Raw genomic sequence first — 23,373 nt, 5'->3', positions numbered from 1 at the left:
ACTGTGAGGAGATTAAAAAGATGAGTGTAGTTTTGCATAGTTACATTCATTCTTCCACAGCACTAATAAGCTTACAATTATAAGCTTATACAAATCAACACTCTTTTCTTTAAAAAGCTTGCTTTTCTTTGCATTTCCATATTAGCATTAATTTTGCAATAATTAAAATATTGTAGAAAATTGGATAAAAAATAATAGTTAACATTTTGACGTATTTTCTGCTCTTTATACATGAATATATAAATTTACATGCTTATTTATGTATAAACTACATGGCATAGGTTTGAATCCTGAAATTTCATGTAACATTATCCAGTGTATGTATTTAATATCATTACTGTTGTTTAAAATTAATCAAATCTGTGTAGTATCATCTTATTGCATGCGCTATAATTTATACAATCAATTCCCTACTGCTGATATTTTGTCTGCAGTGTATATATTTATAGAGAAATATTTTTTTACCTCTGTTCCTTTATGGCAGTTTTGCAGAAGTAGTTAGTATCTTTATTATTTTTTAATGGAGCATGTTATTAAATATTACTAAATATTAAGTAGAACACTTAATACTGATATCAGGGATACTGATACCTGAAAAGTTCCATTTTTGAATGGCCAGAGCTATAGATAACTTGAAGCAAGTAATATTTTCAAGTAAAAGGAAATGAGACTGCTCTATTTTCCTGATCTTGGCCAGTTCCTTTTAAGAAAGGATGTCATCAAGAATTAGAGCCCAAACGTTAGGTTCTAGGGTTCAGAGCAGGCTCAAATCATAGCAGGAATCTAGAGCAGTAAGTAGGGAAAGAAAAAAGAGTCAAATTTTATGGAATGGACTACTGCTGAGTATAGATTGGAGTGAGAGGAAGTGCTGCCTGCCTGTGTACACAGGTGCCCAAGGATTGCTCAAATATACTGGATGCTGGACCTTGAGCAGCAAGATTATCCTGCTAGTGTACTTCCTGTCACAACAGATTGGGCTATGGAATTAGGGTGAAGAGCATTAGAACCTTCATCTTTGACTCAGTGAGGAGAGTCTGGATCTTTTAGGTCAGCACTCTTAGGAGGCTCGGTTTATTCACCATATTGTAATTGCCAGTTAACTTTTGCCCTGTCCCTCCCATAGTCTCAGACATAAGAGGGCCATGTAAGGAATATGATTGGGTCAATAAAATATGTCACTTCTTCTTTCAGTAAAACACTTCCTTATTATTTCTACTTTTTTTATAAGATATTATCTCCCATCCTTATAACAGATTTCAAACTTGCGCCGCACAGTTCAGTGATCAAATCTGCAGATGTTAGTCTGTAAATCTGTTCATATTTTAAGTTCAGCTCTTAGATAATTCAGGGATATGAATATTATGATTTCATTTACTTCTTTTGGCAAGCCAAATAGTTTTAAGACTCATGTGTACAAATAACTTTTCCTTACAAGGTGACTCTTTTCTGAACTGGTTATTATGGAGAAATTAAAACGTAAGTAATAGAACAGTATGATGAACCTCCATGTACTCATCACTGAGCCATAATAATGAAATTCATAATGAATCCCTCCCAAATACTATTTTGAAATCAATTTCCAGATATCATTTCATGATAGCTATTTTTAAAAAGACTTTCTGCTTATTATACATTCTTATTATAAAGAGAGAATTAAAAATCTATCACATTTATCTGGGAACGTTTTAGTGTTTTGCCTTCTTTTCTTTCGTTCTTTTTTTTTCAATTTTTCATTTAAATTCTACTTACTTAGCATACAGTGTAAAATTGTTTCCAGGAGTAGAATTTAGTGATTGATCACTTACATATAACACCCAGTGCCATCCCAACAGGTGCCCTCCTTAATACCCATCAGCCTCCACCCAGCTCCCTCCATTAACCCTCAGTTTGTTTTCTGTCATAAAGAGTATCTTATTGGTTATTTTCCTCTCTCCTTTTTCCCCTCCCCATATGTTCATCTGTTTTGTTTCTTAAATTTCACATATGAGAAAAGTCATATGGTATTTGTCTTTCCCTGATTGACTTAGTTCGCTTAGCATAATACAGTCTAGCTCATTCCATTTTGTTGCAAATGATAAGATTTCATTCTTGTTGATCGCTAATATTCCATTGTGTGTATGTGTGTATGTATGTGTGTATACACATGTGTATGTGTATATGCACATACCTTCTTTATCCATCATTCGATGGATATTTGGACTCTCTCCATAGTTTGTTGATATTGCTGCTTTAAGTATCTGGGAATGTGTATCCCTTCAAATCTGTATTCTTGTATCCTTTGACTAAATACCTAATAGTGCCATTGCTGGATCATAGGGTAGTTCTGTATTTAGTTTTTTGAGGAACCTCCATACTGTCTTCTAGAGTGGCTGTACCAGTTTGCATTCCCACCAACAGTGCAGGTGTTCCCCTTCTCAGCATCCTGTTCAACACCTGCTGTTTATTGTGTTGTTAATTTTAGCCATTCTGACAGGTATGAGGTGGTACCTCATCATGGTTTTGATTTGTATTTCCCTGGTGATGAGCGATGTTGAGTATCTTTTCATGTGTCTTTTAACCATCTGTATGTCTTTTTTGGAAAATGTCTATTCATGTCATCTACCCATTTCTTAACTGGGTTATTTGTTTTTGGGTGTTGAGTTTGATAAGTTCTTTATAGATTTTGGATACTAACCCTTTATCAGATATGTTGTTTGCACATATCTTCTCCCATTCCACTGGTTGCCTTTTAGTTTTGTTGATTGTTCCCTTTGCTCTGCAGAAGTTTTTTATCTTGATGAAGTCTTAGTAGTTCATGTTTGCTTTTGTTTCCCTTGCCTCCAGTGTCTAGTGAGAAGTTTCAGCAGCCAAGCTCAAAGAAGTTGCTGCCTGTGTTCTCCAGGATTTTTATGGTTTCTTGTCTCACACTTAGAAATTTATTCTTCAATCCATTTTGAACTTATTTTTGTGTATGGTATAAGAGAGTGGTCCAGTTTCTTTCTTCTGCATGTTACCCTCCATTTTTCCCAACACCATTTGTTGAAGAGACTGTCGTTTTTCCATTGGGTATTCTTTCCTGCTTTGTTGAAGATTAGTTGACCATATAACTGTGGGTGCATTTCTGGGTTTTCTGTTCTGTTCCATTGATCTGTGTGTTTGTTTTTGTGCCAGTACCATACTATATTAATGACTACAGCTTTATAACGTAGATTGAAGACTGAGATCGTTATGTCTCAGGCTTTGCTTTTCTTTTTCAGGATTGCTTTGGTATTCGGGGTCTTTTTGGTTGCATACAGTTTTAGGAATGGTTTGTTCTAGCTCTTTGAAAAATGCTGATGGTATTTTTATAGCGGTTGCAGCAAGTGTGTAGATTGATTTGGGTAGTGTTGACATTTTAACAGTGTTCTTCCAATCCTTGAGCATGGAATGTTTTTCCATTTCTTTGTGTTCTCTTCAGTTTCTTTTATAAGTGTTCTGTAGTTTTCGCAGTACATATTTTTTACCTCAGTAGTTAGGTTTATTCCTAGGTGTCTTACAGTTTTGAAGCAGTTGTAAATGGGATCAATTCCTTGATTTCCCTTTCTGCTGCTTCATTATTGTTGTATAGAAATGCAACAAGGTTCTGTACATTGATTTATATTCTGCAACTTTGCTGAATTCATGTGTTAGTTCTAGCAACTCTTTGGTGGAGTCTTTTGGGTTTTCTACATGGAGTATCATGTCGTTTGCAAATAGTGAAAGTTTGACTTCTTCCTTGCTGATTTGGATGCCTTTTATTTCTTTTTGTTGTCTGATTGCTGAGGCTAAGACTTCCAGTACTATGTTAAATAGTAATATGAGAGTGGACATCCCTGTCTTGTTCCCGACCTTAGAGGAAAAAATCTCACTTTTTCGCCATTGAGGATGATATTAGCTGTGGCTCTTTTATATGTGGCCTCTATGATGTAAAGGTTTGTTCCATCTATCCCTACTTTTTTAAGGGTTTTTATCAAGAGTGGATGCTGTATTGGGGTGCCTGGGTGGCTCAGTCAGTTAAGCATCTGACTCTTGATTTTGGCTAAGGTCATGATCTCATGGTTCCATGAGTTTGAACCCTGCTTAGGGCTCTGCGCTGACAGTGCAGAGCCTGCTTGGGATTCTCTCTTTCCCTCTCTTTGCCCCTCCCTGCTTGTGCACATGCTCTCTCTCGCAAAATAAATAAACTTTAAAAAGAATGGATGCTGTATTTTGTGAAATGGTTTTCTGCATATATTGAGAGAATCATATGTATCTTCTCCTTTCTTTTATTAATGTGGTGTATCATGATTGATTTGCGAATATTGAACCAGACCTGCAGCCTAGGAATAAATCCCTCTTGATCATGGTGAATAATTCTTAATGCACTTTGGATTCAATTTGCTACTGTCTTGTTGAGAATTTCTGCATCCATATTTATCAGGGATATTGGCCCATAACTCTTTTTAGTCAGGGCTTTGTCTGGTTTTGGAATCAAGGTAATGCTGGCCTTGTAGAAGGAGTTTGGAATTTTTCCTTTCATTGCTGTTTTTTGAAACAGTTTGAGAAGACTCCGCATTAACTTTTCTTTAAATGTCTTGTTGAATTCCCCTGGAAAGCCATCTGGCCCTGGATGTTTGTTTGATGGGAAATTTTTGATTGTTGATTCAGTTTCTTTGCTGGTTATGTGTCTGTTCAAAGTAACTATTTCTTCCTGTTTCAGTTTTGGTAGTTTGTATGTTTCTAGGAATTTGTCCATTTCTTCCAGATTGGCCAGTTTGGGGCATATAATTTTTCATAATATTCTCTTATAATTATTTGTATTTCTGTATGTTGATTGTTATCTCTCCTCTTTCATTCATGATTTTATTTATTTGAGTTTATTTTCTTTTAGATAAGTCTGGCTAGGGGTTTATCAATTTTGTTAATTCTTTTGACAAACCAGTTGTTAGTTTTGTTGACCTGTTCTACTGTTCTTTCTTGTTTCTATATCATGTATTTCTGTTCTAGTCTTTATTATTTCCCTTCTTATGCTTGCTTTAGTCTTTACTTGGTGTTCTTTTCCTAGCTCCTTTAGGTATAGGGTTAGGTTGTATATTGTAGACTTTTCTTGCTTTTTGAAGTAGACCTGTATTACAATAAACTTCCTTCTTAAGACTGCCTTTGCTGCATCTCAAAGTCATGTTTTCATTTTCATTTGCTTCCATGTACTTTTTTATTTGTTTTTTAATTTCCTGGTTAACCCATACATTCTTTAGTAGAATGTTCTTTAACTTCTGTGTATTTGAGGGCTTTCCATATTTTTTCTTGTGGTTGACTTCAAGTTTCATATTGTTGTCATTTGAAAATATTCATGGTATGATCTCAGTCTTTCTGTATTTGTTGAGGTCTGATTTGTGACCCACTGTGTGATCTATTCTGGAGAATGTTCCATGTGCACTCAAGAAGAATGTGTATTCTGCTGTGTTAGGATGAAATATTCTGAATATATCTGTTAGGTCCATCCAGTCCAGTGTGTCATTCAAAGCCATTATTTCTTTGTTGATTTTCTGCTTAGATGCTCTGCAGTAAGTGTGATATTAAAGTCCCCTACTCTTATTGTATTATTACCAATGAGTTCCTTTATGGTTGTTATTAATTAATATATTTAGGTGCTTTCAATTTGGGGGCATAAATGTTTATAATTGTTAGATCTTCTTGATGGATAGACCTCTTAATTATGATATAATGCCCTCCTACATCTCTTGTTATAGTCTTTGTTTTAAAATCTAATTTTTCTGATATAAGTGTGGCTCCTCTGGCTTTCTTTTGATGTCCATTATCATGGTAGATGGTTTTCCATCCCTTCATTTCTAATCTGCAGGTCTCTTTAGCTCTAAAGTGAGTCTCTTGTAAGCAGCATGTAGATAGGTCTTGTTTGTTTGTTTCATAACCATTCTGACACCCTATGTCTTTTGATTGGAGCATTTAGACCATTTACATTAGAGTGATTTTTTTTTTAATGTTTTATTTTGTTTCTGAGAGAGAGCGAGTGAGGGAGAGGGAGACAGAGTCCAAGCATAGGAGGAGTAAAGAGAGAGGCAGACATCTGAAGCAGGCTCCAGGCTCTGAGCTGTCAGCACAGAGCCTGACATGGGGCTCGAACTCATGCAAGATCATGACCTGAGCCAAAGTCAGACACTTAATCAACTGAGCCACCCAGGCACTCCCAGAGTGATTGTTGATAGACATGAATTTACTGCTTTTGTGTTACCTGTAGATTTGGTGCTTCTAGTGATGTTCCCTGGTCCTTTATAGTCTTTGTTGCTTTTGGTCTTTTTTTCCCCCCACTGAAAGAGTCCCCTATAATATTTTTTGCAGGTCAGGTTTTGTAGACATGAACTCCTTTTGTTTTTGTTTGGGAAAGTATTTATCTTATCTCTCCTTCTATTCTAAATGACAGCCTTGGTGTATAAAAGATTCTTGGCTTTATATTTTTTCCCATTCAGTATGTTGACTGTGTCCTGCCACTCCCTTCTGGCCTGCCGAGTTTCTGTGGAGAGGTCTGCTTCAAACCTGATCTATTTTCCCTTGTAGGTTAAAGACTTTTTTTTCCCTTGCTGCTTTCAGGATTCTTTCCTTGTCTGTGTATTTTGTGAATTTGACTATAATATGTCTTGGTGATGGGTGGCTTTTGTTGAATTCAATGGCAATTCTGTGCTTCTTAGATTTTGATGTCTGTTTCCTTCCCCACATTAGGAAAATTTTCAGTTATCATTTGCTCAAATAAACTTTCTGCCCCTTTTGTCTTTCTTCATCTTCAGAGATGCCCATGACACGAATGTTATTACAATTTAAGGAGTTGATAAGTTTTGTATGTCTACATTTGTGATACAATATGTTTCTATCTCTGTTGTTTTCAACTTCATTGTTTTTCATAATTGTATCTTATCTGTCACTGATTCGTTCCTCTGCTTCATCTGTCCTCCCTGTCCTGACATCCATTCAGGTTTATACCTTGGTTATAGCATTTTTAATTTTGGTCTAAGTTTTGAGTTCTTTTATTACTGCAGTAAGGGATTCTCTAGTGTCTTCTATGCTTTTTTTTTAAAGCCCAGGTGGCATCCTCATAATTGTTGTTTTAATTCAAGTTCAGACATTTAACTTATATCTGTACTGAATAAATCCCTGGCCATGACTTCTTCCTCTTTCTTCTAGGATTAATTCCTCCGTCTTGGTATATTTTCAAGGTAAAAAACAAAACTAAGCAAAAATGGAAGCTATATCCTAGGTGTGTTTTGGTCTGATTATTAAAAGAAACTGGATCATGTATATGTATATGTATGTGGATGTAGATATATGTATGTATTTATAATATAAAATAAAATAAATTTTAAAATAAAAAATTAAAAACTTGCTTTTTCTGTATCCCAAGGTGGGAGAAAACCAAAAAAGCTAGATCCTATTTCCCCTAGAGCTGAAACTTTGTAGTACTCTATGATCAGTAGACTTTGTGTGTACAAAGGGTTTATGCTGGTCCTCTAGGGGTTGGACCTACTGCGCTGATTCTCAGGGGGAGATGTGCCTGCAGAGCACAGGTTAGGAGACTTGGTGTAAGCAGCTCCAACTTCCACTTTGATGGCACTTATTTGCTCATTGAAGTTGGTCAGTGCTGATGGGTGTGGTGAAAATGTTGTTGTCCCACTTTCTCGTCCTCAGAGCAGGGATCTTGCACCTGCCACTCTTTAGGAAGCCCTCATAGAAGAGCAAACAATCACCTCTTTCGTGTCCCTGGCTTCTGCCAGATCCTTGCCTTCACCTGCCTGCATCTGAGCTGTCTGCCTGCCAGGCAGCACATCATTCCTGTGTTCTATTTCAGGCACATGGCTAGGTTTCAAAATTCCAAATTTTATTAGAGATCCATTGTGTGGACCTGCACTGGTCCTCTGGGGGAGGATCTTACACTGTGGCCAGTGCCAGCTTCTCCCAGAAATTGGTTACACAATTGCCCAGCAGCTGGGAGTTCATGGTAAAGCACAGCAGAAAGCCGGCACCAAGGCTTGCTGCTCTCAGCCAGAGTCCCTGTTCCTATTTAGTGAATGGTCAGTTCACTGGCATCCCCTGGGTCTTTTGCCCCAGAGAGACCTTGCCACCTTTCCCAAATGCACTCTAAAAAGGGGAACTACTTCCCATGTGACCCCAGGGATACTTAGACCATGCTGCCTCTACCGGGTCTCTGCCCTCCTTCCCCATGGGAGCACCACTAAACCTACCAGGCACAATCCTGGAGATGGTGCACACCTCCAGAACTTCAGAATTTGTGCTCCTCTGCTTATAAAAACTTGGGGTGTTCAGCTCCTTCCCTTCCTCAGTCAGTGGTTTTGTGGAAGTTTTTCTTGTGCAATTCCCCATATGCACTTTCAGTCTTTCTTTTTCGCCCCTCTCTTGGCAGTCAGGGCTCCCTCCCCATCACAGCACCCACAGCTCTTCTCTCCCCAGATCAACTGTCTGCAGCTCCTCCCCTCCACTATGTGGCTATTTTTTCACCTCTAATTGAGCATTTTTGCTCTCTCAGTTCTCAGATCGATTTCTTGGGTGTTCAAAATTATATATTTATCTAGCTGTGTTTGAGCGATGAAACAAGCTTAGGGTTTCCCTACTCCTCTGCCATCTAAACTCCTCCTCCTGCCTTATTTTCTTTATACATATGCATATACACATATAAGTATACAAAGATATTTATAGGTATATATGTAATTTTTTTACATAATTTCATTCGAGTAGAAGACTAATCTGCTTTAATAAAGACACAAAAATTCAATGATTTTGAGAACAGGGAATTTTATTTCTTATAGTATTGCCCTGATGTTAACAGTAGAAGTATTCAGGGTAGATTTATTCCATGTTGTCTTTCCTTTTTTCTTTCCTTCTTTCTATTTTATTTGGGTGTAGTTGACACTCAATGTTATATTAGTGTCTGGTGTAGATCTTAGTGATTTGACAAATTTATGCATTATGCTGTGTTCACCACACATGTAACTACTGTCTGTCCTATTACATGGCTAATACAATATCATTTGCTCTATTACATATGCTGTGCCTTTTATCCCTGTGACTTAGTGATTTCATAACTGGAAGTGTGTATCTTCTACTCCCCTTCATCTGTTCACCCCTCTCCCCCTGTTAACTATGAGTTTGTTCTGTGTATTTATAGGCCTGATTCTTTTTATTTTTTTTCTGATTCCAGTTTATGAGTGGAATCAAATGCCATTTGGTTTTTCAGCGACCCATCTTTCTCTGTCATCCTGTAGTATATGCCCATCTTTCTCTGTCATCCTGTAGTATATGCCCTCTCCTTCAGGCTCAGAGCTGTGTTAGAGTGTTCCAGTCTGCTGAAGAGGAATAAAGTGAATGGACCTTCAAACACTGAGCATGCATTCATATTCTATTGATTAGAATTCAGTCAGGCTATTTCTAGCTATAAGAGGGACTTATAGGACTAGGAAATTCACTAAGGAATAATGTGACTTTCTAAGGCTCTATTACTGTACAGTGTCCAGTGGAAGTTTTCCCTGTGTCCTCTATTACATGCCCATGTCAGGTGAACCTAGAGGCTTGATCAGAGTAAGGTTCAACCGAAATACGTAATTTGTATTGAGTTCTATAATTGGGAAATCTATAGTTGGTGTTCAGTTCTTTCACCAAGATGAACATAATGTCTTGATTGTCTTTCTTTTTCTTATATTGATGTATTAGCTATTAATTAATGGATACCTATACCCATGAATTAATGGATAGGGGTATATTCCAATTTTATATTTCATTTTCATTTACTATTTGTGTATATTTATAAAGAGATGCTTTCCCTCATCTACTATTTGGTTACTGAATGGCAGGATAAATTTTTTTTTTTTGCCACTTTTAAAAATAATGAATTTGTTCTCTAATATCCTGCAAAGACATCCAACTAGTTTTTTTTAATGTTTTGTTTTTTTAATTTTTAATGTTTTATTTATTTTTGAGAGAGAAAGAGGCAGAGCATGAGCAAGAGAGGGACAGAGAGAGAGGGAGACACAGAACCCAAAACAATATCCAGGCTCCAAGCTGTCAGCATAGACCCCAATGCAGGGCTTGAACCCACGAACTGAGAGATTATGACCTGAGCTGAAGTCAGACGGTTAACTGACTAAGCTACCCAGGCATCCCTTAAATGTGTATTATTGAAAACTCATGGATTTAAATACTTTTGATGGGTTTCAGTCATTGCAAATTTTCTTTTTTGAAGCTCAAATTATGCCATATTTTGATCAGTAGGAGTCTCTTAAAAAGTTTGCTATCAAATTCTTTTGACATGAGCCTAGTTGAATTTGATAGTTATCCTGCTACTTTGTATGGCAATTTTTTTACCCTTATGATCAGTTATTTCACTGGAAGTCCTTGTTACTTTTAAGAAATGGTATATTAGCATACTTAACCTGGCAGGGGAGATACCATGATCAAGAAGGTGGTTTTCCCAGGGCGAGGCTTATCCATTGCACTCGGGATGTGCTGACCTCTGCGATTTCCCCAAATGTGGGAAACTCGACTGCATAATTTGTGGTAGTGGGGGACTGTGTTCACACTTTCCCCTGATTAAAAAAAAAAAGAAATGGTATATTAGGGTTGCTAATTACTATTGAGTAGGTCATTGTGAACAGAATTAGGAAATAAATAAAATGTATGTGATCTGTATATGAACTCTGTATTTGCACTCATATATACTTATGTGTGTGTGCATATGTTTTATTTTTTCTTTAAATATGATGGGCTCATGAATTCTTAAAATTTAAATTTAGTACTATAGGCATTTTATTTAACCTCTTCTGTATTTTAACTGTATCTCTTTTCTTCCATACCAAAAATTCAGAGAATCGAAGACACAGAGAATGATACAGTTATAATATCCATAATCTCCTTTACTTCATCCCACATTACACACAAACTGGTTTAGAATGACATTACTACTACTCCTACTACCAATGTAATTGCTGAGAACAGTTTAAAATTTTGTTCATAAGTTTTCCCCATTCTTTCCGCCTTTTTCAATAGTAATACTGTGAAAAATCTGAGGCACAGCCATGATATACTATTTTCTTTAGCCTTTAACTACCAGTTTAGTCTTAGTTCTGTAAGTTTGTAATTGTTAATACTAGTCCTTATGTCTATGTCTTTCTAGTCATTTTAGTTTTCTAAGGCTTGTTTTTTTTATTACCTCTTAAGTTTTTATTTTGTTAAATTTTTGAACTTTTTTCTTTTAATCTTATTTAAAATTAATTCCATTATAATTAGCATCCAGTGTTATATTATTTTCCGGTATACAATATACTGATTTAGCAGTCTATACATTACTCAGTGCTCATTATGTTAAGTGTACTTTCTAGCCCCTTCACTTGTTTCACCTATCGCCCCACCCACTCCCCTCTGGTAACCACCAGTTCTCTGTATTTAAGAGTCTGGTTTTTTGTTTGTCTCTTTATTCCTTTGTTCATTTGTTTTGGTTCTTAAATTCCACATATGAGTGACATTATAAGATATTTTCCTTTCTCTGACTGCCTTATTTTGCTTGGCATTATACCTTGTAGATCTAGCCATGTTGTTTCAAATGGCAAGATTTCATTTTTCATATGGGTAATATTACACACACGCACACACCACATCATCTCTATCATTTCAACTGTTGATAGGCACTTGGGTTGCTTCCATAATTTGGATATTGTAAATAATGCTACAGTAAACATAAGGGTGCATATATCTTTTTGAATTAGTGTTTTTATATTCTTTGGGTTAATACATAAAGTAGTACACTTACTGGATCAAAGGTAATTTATTTTTAATTTTTTGAGGACCTTCCATACTGTTATCCACAATGTCTGCACCAGTTTGCATTCCCACCAATAGTACATGAGCATTCCTTTTCCTCTGTATCCTCTCCAATACTTATATCTTGTATTTTTTATTTTAGCTATTCTGACAGGTGTGAGTTGGTATCTCACTGTGGTTTTGATTTGCATTACCCTGATGATGCATGATGTTGAGCATCTTTTCATGTACCTGTTGGACATTTGTATGTCATCTTCGAAGAAATGTTTGTTAATGTCTTCTGCCAAGTTTTAATTGGATTTGTTTTTGGGGTGTTGACTTGTGTAAGTTCCTTATCTGTTTTGGATACTAACCTTTTATCGGATATGGCCCATTCTGTAAGGTTGCCTTTAATTTTGTTGATTGTTTCCCTTGCTGTGCAAAAGCTTTTTATTTTGATAAAGTCCTGGTAGTTTATTTTTGCTTGTGTTGCCCTTGTATGGGGAGACATATCTAGAAAAATGTAGCTACAGACAATGTCAAAGAAATTGCTGTGTATGTTCTCTTCTAGGATTATCATGGTTTCAGGTCTCACATTTAGTTCTTTAATCCATTTTGAGTTTATTTTTGTTTATAGTGGAAGTAAGTGGTCTGGTTTTGTTCTTTTGCATATAGCTGTACTCTTTTCCCAGCACCATTTGTTGAGGAGACTGTCTTTTTCCCATTGCATATTCTTGCCTCTTTTGTGGAAAATAATTGCCCATATAGTTTTGGGGTTATTTTTGGGGTCTCTATTCTTACCCATTGATCTATGTGTCTATTTTTGTGCCATACTATGCGGTTTTAATTTCTACGGCTTGGTAGTTTATCTTGAAATCTGGGGTTATGAAACCTCCAGTTTTGTTCTCTTTCAAGTTTCTTTGGCTATTTGGGGCCTTTTGTGATCCCGTACACATTTTAGGATTATTCATTCTAGTACTGTGAAAAATGTTGTTGATACTTTGATATGGATTACATTAAGTCTGTAAATTGCTTTGGTTTGGATGGCCATTTCAACAATATTTTTTCTCCCAATCCATTAGCATGGAATATTTTTCCCTTTGTTTGCATCGTCTTCAATTTCTTCCATCAATGTTTATAGTTTTCAGGATACAGGTCTTTTACCTCCTTGGTAAAGTTTATTCCTAGATATTTTGTTATTTATGGTGCAATTATAAATGGAATTGTTTTCATAATTTCTCTTTCTTCTACTCTATTTTTAGTGTATAGAAATGCAACTGATTTCTGTGTATTGATTTGGTGTCCTGTGACCTTAATCAATTCATTTATTATTTCTAGGAGTTTTTTGATGGTGTCTTTAGGGTTTTCTATAGAATACCATGTCACCTGCAAGTAGTGAATGTTTTGCTTAATTCTGTACCAGTTTGGATGCCTTTTATTTCTTTTCCTTGTCTAATTGCTGTGGCTAAGATTTCTAGGACTATGTTGAGTAAAACTGGTAATAGTGGACATCCTTGTCTTGTTCCTGATCTAAGGGGAAAAGCACTTAGTTTTTACCATCGAGTATGATGTTAGCTGTGAGTTTTTCATAGATGACCTTTATTGTGTTGAAGTATGTATCTTGTAAATCTCTTATGTTGACAGTTCTTGTGACTGGATATTACACTTTATCAAATACTTTTTCTGCATCTGTTGAAATGATCATGTGATTTTTATCCTTTCTCTTGTTGATTTGATGTATCATATTGATAGATTTGTGAATATTGAAATACCCTTGTATCCCAGGAATAAATCCCACTTGATCATGGTGAATAATTTTTTTTAATGTATTGGTGGATTCGGTTTGCTTATATTTTGTTGAGAATTTTTGATGTATGATCATTAGAGATACTGGCCTGTCATTCTCTTTGTTTTTAGTGTTGCCATCTGGTTTTGATATGGTGATAATGCTGGCCTCATAAAATGAAACTGAAATGTTACTCTTCTATTGTTTAAATAGTTTGAGAAGAATAGATATTAAGTCTCTTTGAATGTTTGATAGAATTCATCTGTCAAGCCACCTGGTCCTAAACTTTTGTTTGTTGGGAGTTTTTTATTAGTAAATCACTTTCATTGCTGGTGATCAGTCTTTTCAAATTTTCTATTTCTTCCTGATTGAGTTTTGGTAGGTTATATATTTCTAGGAATTTACCCATTTCTTCATTGTTGCCTAGTTAGTTTGCATATACTTTTTCATATTACTCTTTTATAATTGTACTTCTGTGGTGTTGATTGTTATTTCTCTCTTTAATTCTTGATTTTGTTTATTTGAGTCCTCTCTTTATTTTGATGAGTCTGGGTAGAAGTTTATCATTTTTTTTTCTTTTTCTTTTTTTCAAAAAACAATCTCCTGGTTTCATCGATCTGTTCTGTGGTTTTTTTAGTTTCTACTTTATTTATTTATGTTCTAATCTTTTATCATTTCCTTCCTTCTACTGGTTTTGGGTTTTTTTTCTTACTTACTTACTTTATTTTTAGCTCCTTTAGATATAAAGTTCAGTTGTTTATTTGAGATTTTTCTTGCTTCTTGAGTAGGCCTGTATTAGTATAAACTTCCTCTTAGTGCCACTTTTGCTGCATCCCTATGATTTTCAACTGTCGTGTTTTTATTTTCATTTGTATCCATGTTTTATTGATTTCCTTCTTGCTTTCTTGATTGACCCATTCATTGCTTAATAGCATGTTATTTAACCTCCAGGTATTTATGTTCTTTCTAGAACTTTTCTTCTGGTTAATTTCTAGTTTCATAGCATTGTGGTGAGAAAAGATGGATGATAGGACTTCCTTTTTTTGAATTTGTTAACACTTGTTTTTTGGCCTTATATGATCTATTAAGAATATTCCATGTATACTGGAAAAGAAATTGTGTTCTGTTTTAGGATGGAATGTTCTGAATATATCTATTAGATCCATCTGGTCCAGTGTGTCATTCAAACCCAGTTTTCTTGTCGATTTTCTGTTTGGATGAACTGTTCATTGATGTAAATGGTGTTTTAAAGCCCCCTACTATTACTGAATTACTACTGATTACTGCCTTCATGTTTGTTAATAGTAGCTTTATGTATTTGAGTGCTTTCCTATTGGGTGCATAAATATTTACAATTGTTATATATTCTTGTTGGATGTTTCCTTTATGATCATATAGCATCCTTCTTTGTCTCTTCTTACAGTCTTTGTTTTAAAGTTTATTTTGTCCCGGAAAAGTTTTGCTACCCTGGCTTTCTTTTCATGCCATTTGCATGATGAACACTTTCCCATACTTTCACTTTAAATCTTCTTGTGTCTTCAGGTCTGAAATGAGTCTCTTACAGGCAGCATATGGATTGGTCTTGCTTTTTATTCATTCCGTCCCCCTATGTATTTTGATTGAACTGGTATTTCCATTTACATTCACAGTAATTATTGATAGGTATGTACTTTTATTAGCATTTTTTTTACTAGCTTTATGGTTGTCTTTGCAGTTTTTCTCTGTTCCTTTCTTTTGCTCTCTTCTCTCACAGTGCTCTGCTTTCTTTAGTAATGTATTTGGATTTCTTTCTCTTTGTTTTTTGTATATCTATTAACAGTTTTTGATTTGTGGTTACCATTAGGTTTATGTATAATATAGTATGCATATAGCCATCTATAAAGTTTGAACCCATTCTCAAATCACTTAATTTTTACTTCTCTCCCCACCACTTTTTAAATGTATGGTGTCATACTTTATATCTTTTTATTTTGTGAATCCCTTGACTGATTTTTATAGATGTACTTAATTTTACTGCTTTTGTGCTACCTACTTTTCTTATTCCTGCTTATGGTCTTTCCTTTCCATCAAAGAATGCCCTTTAACATTTCTTGTAGGCTGGCTTAATGGTGATGAATTTCTTTAACTTCTGTTTGGGAAACTCTTTACCTCTTCTTGCTGCATAGAGTATTCTTTTTTTTTTTTTAATTTTTAACATTTATTTATTTTTGAGACAGAGCATGAACGGGGGAGGGTCAGAGAGAGGAAGACACAGAATCTGAAACAGGCTCCAGGCTCTGAGCTGTCAGCACAGAGCCCGACGCAGGGCTCGAACTCATGGACCGCAAGATCATGACCTGAGCTGAAGTTGGCCACTTAACCGACTGAGCCACCCAGGTGCCCCTGCATAGAGTATTCTTGGTTGCAGGTTTTTTCTTTCAGCACTTTGAATATATCATGCCACTCCCTCTGGTCTGCAAAGTTTCTGCTGAAATATTTGCTGATAGCATTATGGGGTTTCCCTTGTATGTAACTTTTCTTTTGCTGCTTTTAAAATTCTCTTTATTGACCCAGGAATAGTACTGCTAGGAATTTACCCAAGGGATACAGGGGTGCTGATTCATAGGGTACTTGTAGCCCAGTATTTATAGCAGCACTTTCAACAATAGCCAAATTATGGAAAGAACCTAAATGCCCATCAACTGATGAATGGATAAAGAAGTTGTGGTTTATATATACAATGGAATACTACTTGGCAATGAGAAAGAATGAAATATGGCTTTTTGTAGCAACATGGATGGGACTGCAGAGTGTTATGCTAAGTGAAATCAGTCAGGCAGAGAAAGACAGATACCATATGTTTTCACTCTTATGTGGATCCTGAGAAACTTAACAGAAGACCATGGGGGAGGGAAGGGGGAAAAAAGTTACAGAGAGGGAAGGAGGCAAACCGTAAGAGACTCTTAAAAACTGAGAATAAACTGAGGGTTGATGGGGAGTGGGAGGGAGGGAAAGTGGGTGATGGGCATTGAGGAAGGCACCTGTTGGGATGCGCACTAGGTGTTGTATGGAAACCAATTTGACAATAAATTTCATATTAAAAAATAATTTAAAAAATCTCTTTATCACTACATTTTGCCATTTGAATTACTCTCTGTTTTTGTTTGGACCTCCTTGGATTGATTTTGTTGTGGGATCTCTGTGCCCCCTGGATCTGGATTTCTGTTTCCTTCCCCAGATTCAAAAAGTTTCCAGCTATTATTTCTCCAAATAAATTTTCTGTTCCCTAGTCTCTTCCCTTTCTGGGACCCCTGTAATGCAGATGTTTTTGTGCTTGATGGTGTCCTGAGTTCCTTTTATTATTCTCAATTTTTATTTGTCTTTTTCTTTCTCCTGTTCAGCTTGATTGCTTTCCATTACTCTGTCATCCAGGTTTTTCATCCATTCTTTTAGTCTACTATTTATTAGCTCTAGTGTATTTTTAATTTTCACTACTAAGTTTTCCATCTCTGACTGGTTTCTTTTTATGTTTTCTATATCTTTGTTGAGGGTGTTACTGAGATCCTCACTCTTTTTTTTTTCAAGTCTGGTGAGTGTCTTTATGATTATTACTTTAAATTTCTATCAGGCATATTACTTCTGTCCATTCATTTAGTCTTCTTACTCTGATTTGTCCTGTTCTTTCATTTGAAACGTATTCCTCTGTCTCCTTATTTTGTTTGATTCTCTGTGTTTCTTTGTGTGTTTTAGGAAAGTCAGCTACAGCTCCTGATCTTATTTATGATGAAGAGGTGCTATAGTGCCCTGTATTGCAATGTCCCCTGTTCACCTGAATCTGGCGCTTCATGGGTATCTCCTGTGTGCATTGCATGTGCTTTACTATTGTGTCTGAGCTGGGTTTGCCTTAAGCATAGTAGCCTGCAAAGTCTCTGTTTTTTGTGGTCAGCGTTTCGTCTCTGAGTTGTTAGTAGGCCAGTGTGGGTCTGCCTAAGCTTGAGTTGGCTTAAACCATGCATTTGTCAGAGCTACCATAGCACCACACTGCAGGGCACTTGCCCTGTGTTGTCTCCTGGGAAGCTTCGGTTGGTGAGTAGGGCCTGCAGTCAGACCAGATGTCTGCTCCAACCCAGTGCTGGGGCTGCCACCTTACTGGTTTGTGTGTTTTTCTGCCCCTCTCCCCAGGGTCAGAGTCACTTTGGTACGATGCTGACCTCTTTCAGGGCCACTTACACACTGTCACACCTGTGGTGCTACTTTGGTTGGACTCTTGTCAAGGGTGTGTTGGAGGGTGTGGGTCCATAGGAGAACATGGAGGCAGCGCATGCTGTTAGCAAGCTACGTGGAGAGTGTTTGGGCTGTGCTGTTTCCCATGTGTCCCTGTATCTTGGTGAGGGGAGGGGAGGGAAATGGCACCGCCAGCTCTTTTGTTCTTGAAGAAGTCTTCCTAAGATGCCTGCCCCTCTTGCACATGCTCTGAGACTAGTAAACAAACCTCACTTTCATAAACCCCAGGTGTGTTTCAAACTGCCACTTCTGTGCTATATTGCAGTGAGGGCCATGTGGCTCTTGACCATGTCTCCACCCTTCCTACCCTCTTCTCTGCATTAGGTTTGGAGAGCTGCCAGTCTTCTGGGTGGTTTCTGGGTTATTTATGCACATGTGTTTGTTATTTAGGTGTACCTATGTGAGGAGGTGAGCCTAAGATCCTCCTACTCTTCCATCTTTCCTTGGGATCCTCAGGGGCTTGTTCTTTAGTTGATTCCACAGGAGGATCTTATGAATATAATATTCTCTGAGTTTTTTTAATGTTGATAACATTTATCTGTGACTTAATTCCTGAAAGTTGGCTTTACTAGATATAAAATCTTTAGTTCATATTTCTTTCTTTGAAAATACTAAATATATTGCTTCATTTTCTCCTGCCATAAAATGTTGCTGTCAAGAAGGCTGCTGGTAATCTCATTTTTCCCTTGTAACTCACTTGTTTTTTCCCCTATATGTTCAAGTAATTTTTCCTTTTTCTTCTAAGTCCAAAAGTTGTAATAGGATAGATCTTGGCTTTAGCTGCTCTGGGTCAGTATTTTTGGGCATGCGGTGTACCCTTTTAGTATTTAATTATATTCTCTTCAGGAGAGTTTTCTTGAATTACAGTTTTTATTATTTGATCTCTTCCCTTGCTTTGGTTTTCTTTTTTAACAGACTTTTATTTACATCTTTGCCCATCTTTCATATTTCCACTTACTCTCAACTCCTTTTTCTTTATATCTTTGGATATAAACATTTTTCTCCTTTCATCTTTTATGTGTCTAAGGCATTATTTGTTGTTTGTTCTTTCTTCTGTGTCTTCTATTTTATTAACATTTCTTAAGTGTTAGTTTTTCATTTTCAATCTTCTTTGAATCTCATGACCTAAATTCTAAATTATTAAGATGGTGAGTTGTGTTGTTTCCTCATGCCTTATACCCCTTGAAAAATTTGTTTTAGCTTGTTTTGAAATGGAGACTAAAATTTGGATTTAGGCCGTGCATGTTTTTTGGTGTATTTTCATTGTTTATATTGTTGCTTAATTTTAGCTATTTTTTTAAAAATAATTTTGGCTATTGGCCTTGATACTTTTAGGGTGGAATTGGTTTTATAAGACTTTTAGATTCAGTTGTGATTTGGCATAGGTATTCAAATTTCCTGGAGCTCCTTTTCTGTTATTTTTGTATAAAATAGAGTAACTTGATTTCTGAATTTCTTTATTCTCTTTCCTTGCTCTTCTTTTGTCTATGCTTTTCCCCCCTTTATCTTTTTTTTTTTCAACGTTTTTTTATTTTTTTATTTTTTTTTTATTTTTGGGACAGAGAGAGACAGAGCATGAACGGGGGAGGGGCAGAGAGAGAGGGAGACACAGAATCGGAAACAGGCTCCAGGCTCTGAGCCATCAGCCCAGAGCCCGACGCGGGGCTCGAACTCCCGGACCGTGAGATCGTGACCTGGCTGAAGTCGGACGCTTAACCGACTGCGCCACCCAGGCGCCCCAACCCCCTTTATCTTTATTATCTTTAGTTGGCACATTTAAATTCCTTTTGCAGCAGTTTTCCCATGGCTCAGTTTTGAGAGTTCATTGGGACTAGCCTTCACCAAAGTATTAAGTCCTTAATGCAGCTGTTTCTTTCACTGCCTTCGGAGTGGGCAAACTTCTCTCCATTTTAGATGCTCTTCTCAAATTGGCCTATTGAATTCTCCAATGGAAAATGGTTCCTTTTCTAGAATTCTGATGTGAAGTTCATTATTCACTTTTTGTTTCCCTTGATTTCTCCTTCAAAGACACTGAAACTCTGCTGATGTGTTGGTCTCCTTCAAAGACACTGAAACTCTGTTGATCTGCTTGGTGTGGGGTTTAGGGGTATACATTGTCACCTTGTTTTGTTGTAAATATTTTCTGTGGGTTTTGCTGTTGATATATAATCGCTTTTTCTGTTTTATATGATAATTTAGAGAGAAGCTAAATTTTTTACTGTTTATTTTTGAGAGAGGTAGACAGAGCATGAGGGGGCAGGGGCAGAGACAGAGGGAGACACAGAATCTGAAGCAAGCTCCAGGCTCTGAGCTGCCAGTACAGAACCCAGTGTGTGGCTCAAACTCACCAACTGTGAGATCATGACCTCAGCCAAAATTGGACTTTTAACTGATTGAGCCCCCCAGATGCCCCTAGAGAGAATCTAAAATTTTGCTGCCACTGCCTTCATCTACTTCCGATTCTGTTTATAAGGATTTTAATGACTAATATTTCCTCATGGAAATATGCCATAATTTCATCAGCCACTCCTTAGTGTTGAAAAACCTTTACATACACCTTCTATCTTCAGAAGCCATCTCAGTACCTTCCTGTATAAAGTCTCCATAGTTTTAATGGAAAAATGACTATTAATTATCCTCTGTCACATCCCACAGTGTGTTTCTTTTATCACCCAAAATCGATTTGTTTCTTATAGATGCTAAAATATAATGCAAATCACTAGACGGAAACGTATAAAAACTTGAAATCTGTTTATAGAAAGCTGGACAAAAGACACATTTTAAGTCACAGAGGACAAAATATAAATAGTCTAACATACTAACACCAGTGTTTCAGCCAACAAATTGATAGATTTACAAACAAAATAGAAACACTAGGTAGTGGCAAATCACTTGTGGGCATGTAAATTAATTCCCAGTTTGGTTGTTCAATTTGGGAATACTTATAAAAATCCTTAAAAATATGTGTATTCTGTGATATAGGAATTTCATTTTTATGATTTGATCAAAGGGAAAATAGATTATGTGTTTAAAATCTTAACTGTAGGAATATTTGTTGCACTGGCATTTATAATATTGATAATAAAAGTTATCTAGATATCTAACAATAAAGTAGTAAAATTAGGTATATTCATGAAATGGAATAACTGATAGCCACTAGATTATGTTGTAGAATATTATTTAATAGAATGTATTTGAAATTTTAAATTTAAAAAATTTATAAAATATTATAAATGGCATATCCCACATATAAAAACACACAAAGAATATAGGATATATTCATATAATTATTTTTTAGGTGTTAGTATTTTATAAGATTTTTTATTTCTTAATTTTTATTTATATATTCTATAATTGACACATACTGATTTTGTATTAGGATAGAACTTACTTTTGGGCACCTTAATCAACTGTAAGTTGATTAAGCATCTGGCTCTTGACTTTAGCTTGGGTCATGATCTCGCGGTTTGTGGGTTAGAGCCTCACGTCAGGCTCTGCGCTGGCAGTGTGGAGCCCGCTTAGGAGTCTCTCTTTCTGCCCCTCCCCCACTGGTGTGCTCTGTCTCTCTCTCTCTCTCTCTTTCTCTCAAAATAAATTTAAAAAAAAGTTTTTTTAAAAAGATAAAACTTACTAAGTCAAATAAAAATATATTCTCATTTGTTTTTAGTTTTGAGATTTTTGAAAATGTTAACATTAACGTGAATCATAATTCATGTGTGTAGATGTATTGTTCTTTAAGAAGATAGGATTTTTGATAGTTCTAGATAAAGTCTAAGATTTTCTATATAGTGTCTACCTTTGTGTATAGTGATCTTTAGTGGATTCTATTAGATATGTAAATGACATTTACATATAACTTAAAATACTATAATTGGACCTTCCATAAAGTAGAAGGTGTCATTTGGAATATTCTTTTTTCTTGGTGCAGAAATAGAAATTAACATGTCAGACTCAGTCTACATCGGCAGTGTTGGGTGAGGGGAATAGCTTGGTCTTGTGAAATCAGCTAGTTTGACCTTGAGCTTTGTGGCTGTGGACATAATACCAAACCTCTCTGAACCATTATTAAGTATCTTGTAAAATGTAAACATATTACCACCTGTTTTATGGTATTGTGATGATTATAGAAAATAATGTGTTCAGGTTAGCCCTTTGCTGATCATGTATTAAGTAATCAAAAATGGTAACATGGATAATGATTTCACATATGACTTGCTTTATACCATGTATCCTTAGAAGATATGGTAAGAGGATTATCTTTATTTATATTATTGCTTTTGTTTGATTTGAGACCTGGGTTATTTTTTTTTAGTTGCATTTGAAATGGGAAACATTCTGGGAAGAGTAACTGTATGTGGGGAACATAAGCATTTTGTTGTGGACTATTATTTTGGAAATGCTTATGATGGAAATACTTTAAGTGGAAATTTGTAGTAGACAGTTTGATATAGGAGTGGAGTTCAGAGGAGAGGTCAGAGCTAGAGCTAAAAATTTGGGAATTGCCTGTGTATAAATAATATTTCAAGTCACTGCACTTGATGAATGAGTTTGGATAGAGAAGTATATAGCTCTGGGATATTCCAACATTTGCTCATGCAGAGCAAAAGAATCCAACAAAGAAGACTTAGAAGGTGCAGCTGGTAAGTTAGGAGGACAGTGTAATGTCTGGAAGCCTAGTGAAGAAAAAGTGTCAGGAAAGAGGAAGTGATCTACAGGGCTAAGGGTGTTAGAAATTTGAGGAGAAGATCTAAAACAATTTCTCGAAAAGAGTGTGTAGAGAAAATAGTTTAAGTTTCCCTAATTGCCTGGCAATACTAGGGGCCATTTGAGTATGACATTTGTAATATCATGAATTTAAAGTGAGAGTAGTCAACACAGTTCATAATTACAGCCACATTAATCTGGCCAGGTATGGGCACAGAGTAGGGTGGGAGTTGGATTTAGAATTGGGATTTTGCCATGCAAGTATGAGTAAAGAAGAGAGGGGAAGGGAATGTACATGCTGTGTACATGCAAGGAAATGATTATAGTAATGGGCTGTAAAATCTAACATTGATAAGGAGGGACATGGGGCCAGAATCTGTGCGCTCCAGCCAAACCACATCGCTGTTTCCAGTAACCACAGTCTACTTTCATCTCTTTTTGTGTGTTCTGAAATGCCTTTTTTTATTTTTCCTTTCTGCCACCTTTCCCAACACTCAGCTCAAACAAACACACATATATCTAATATCTGTATGTTCAAATTCAGTCCATTCTTCAAGAGATAGCAGACATGGTACTTCCTTCTTGAAACCTTTCCCCTTTACCCCCAGTGAACATTGCTTTTGTTTCCCTTTTGGGCTCCTATAGCATCCCATCTTTCTAATCGACACTTACTACTGGATATTATAGATTTGTGTGTGTATGTGTGTGTATATACACACACACTCACACACATATATACATATGTACATTTACATATACATATACATTTTTTTTTTTTTACCTCTCAATGCTGTGTGGTTGTGAGGGATAGGGGTATGTCCTTGTATCCT

General features: G+C 36.1%; 1 protein-coding gene and 1 non-coding gene across 8 annotated transcripts in view; both read left to right on the top strand.

Annotated features, from left to right (window-relative positions):
• SCAPER (S-phase cyclin A associated protein in the ER) overlaps window positions 1–23,373 on the top strand; it is a 521,436-nt gene that overhangs the window by 202,535 nt on the left and 295,528 nt on the right. The gene's annotated exons all lie outside the window — the stretch shown is intronic.
• Window positions 10,419–10,583, top strand: LOC111561139. Its single transcript, XR_002743499.1, has one exon. It is a non-coding gene; the product is annotated as a U1 spliceosomal RNA (small nuclear RNA).

This window comes from Felis catus, chromosome B3, assembly GCF_018350175.1.
Source record: "Felis catus isolate Fca126 chromosome B3, F.catus_Fca126_mat1.0, whole genome shotgun sequence".
NCBI lineage: Eukaryota > Metazoa > Chordata > Mammalia > Carnivora > Felidae > Felis > Felis catus.
Note: the sequence above shows the minus strand (reverse complement) of the source record. Positions and strands in the feature narration are given on the sequence as shown.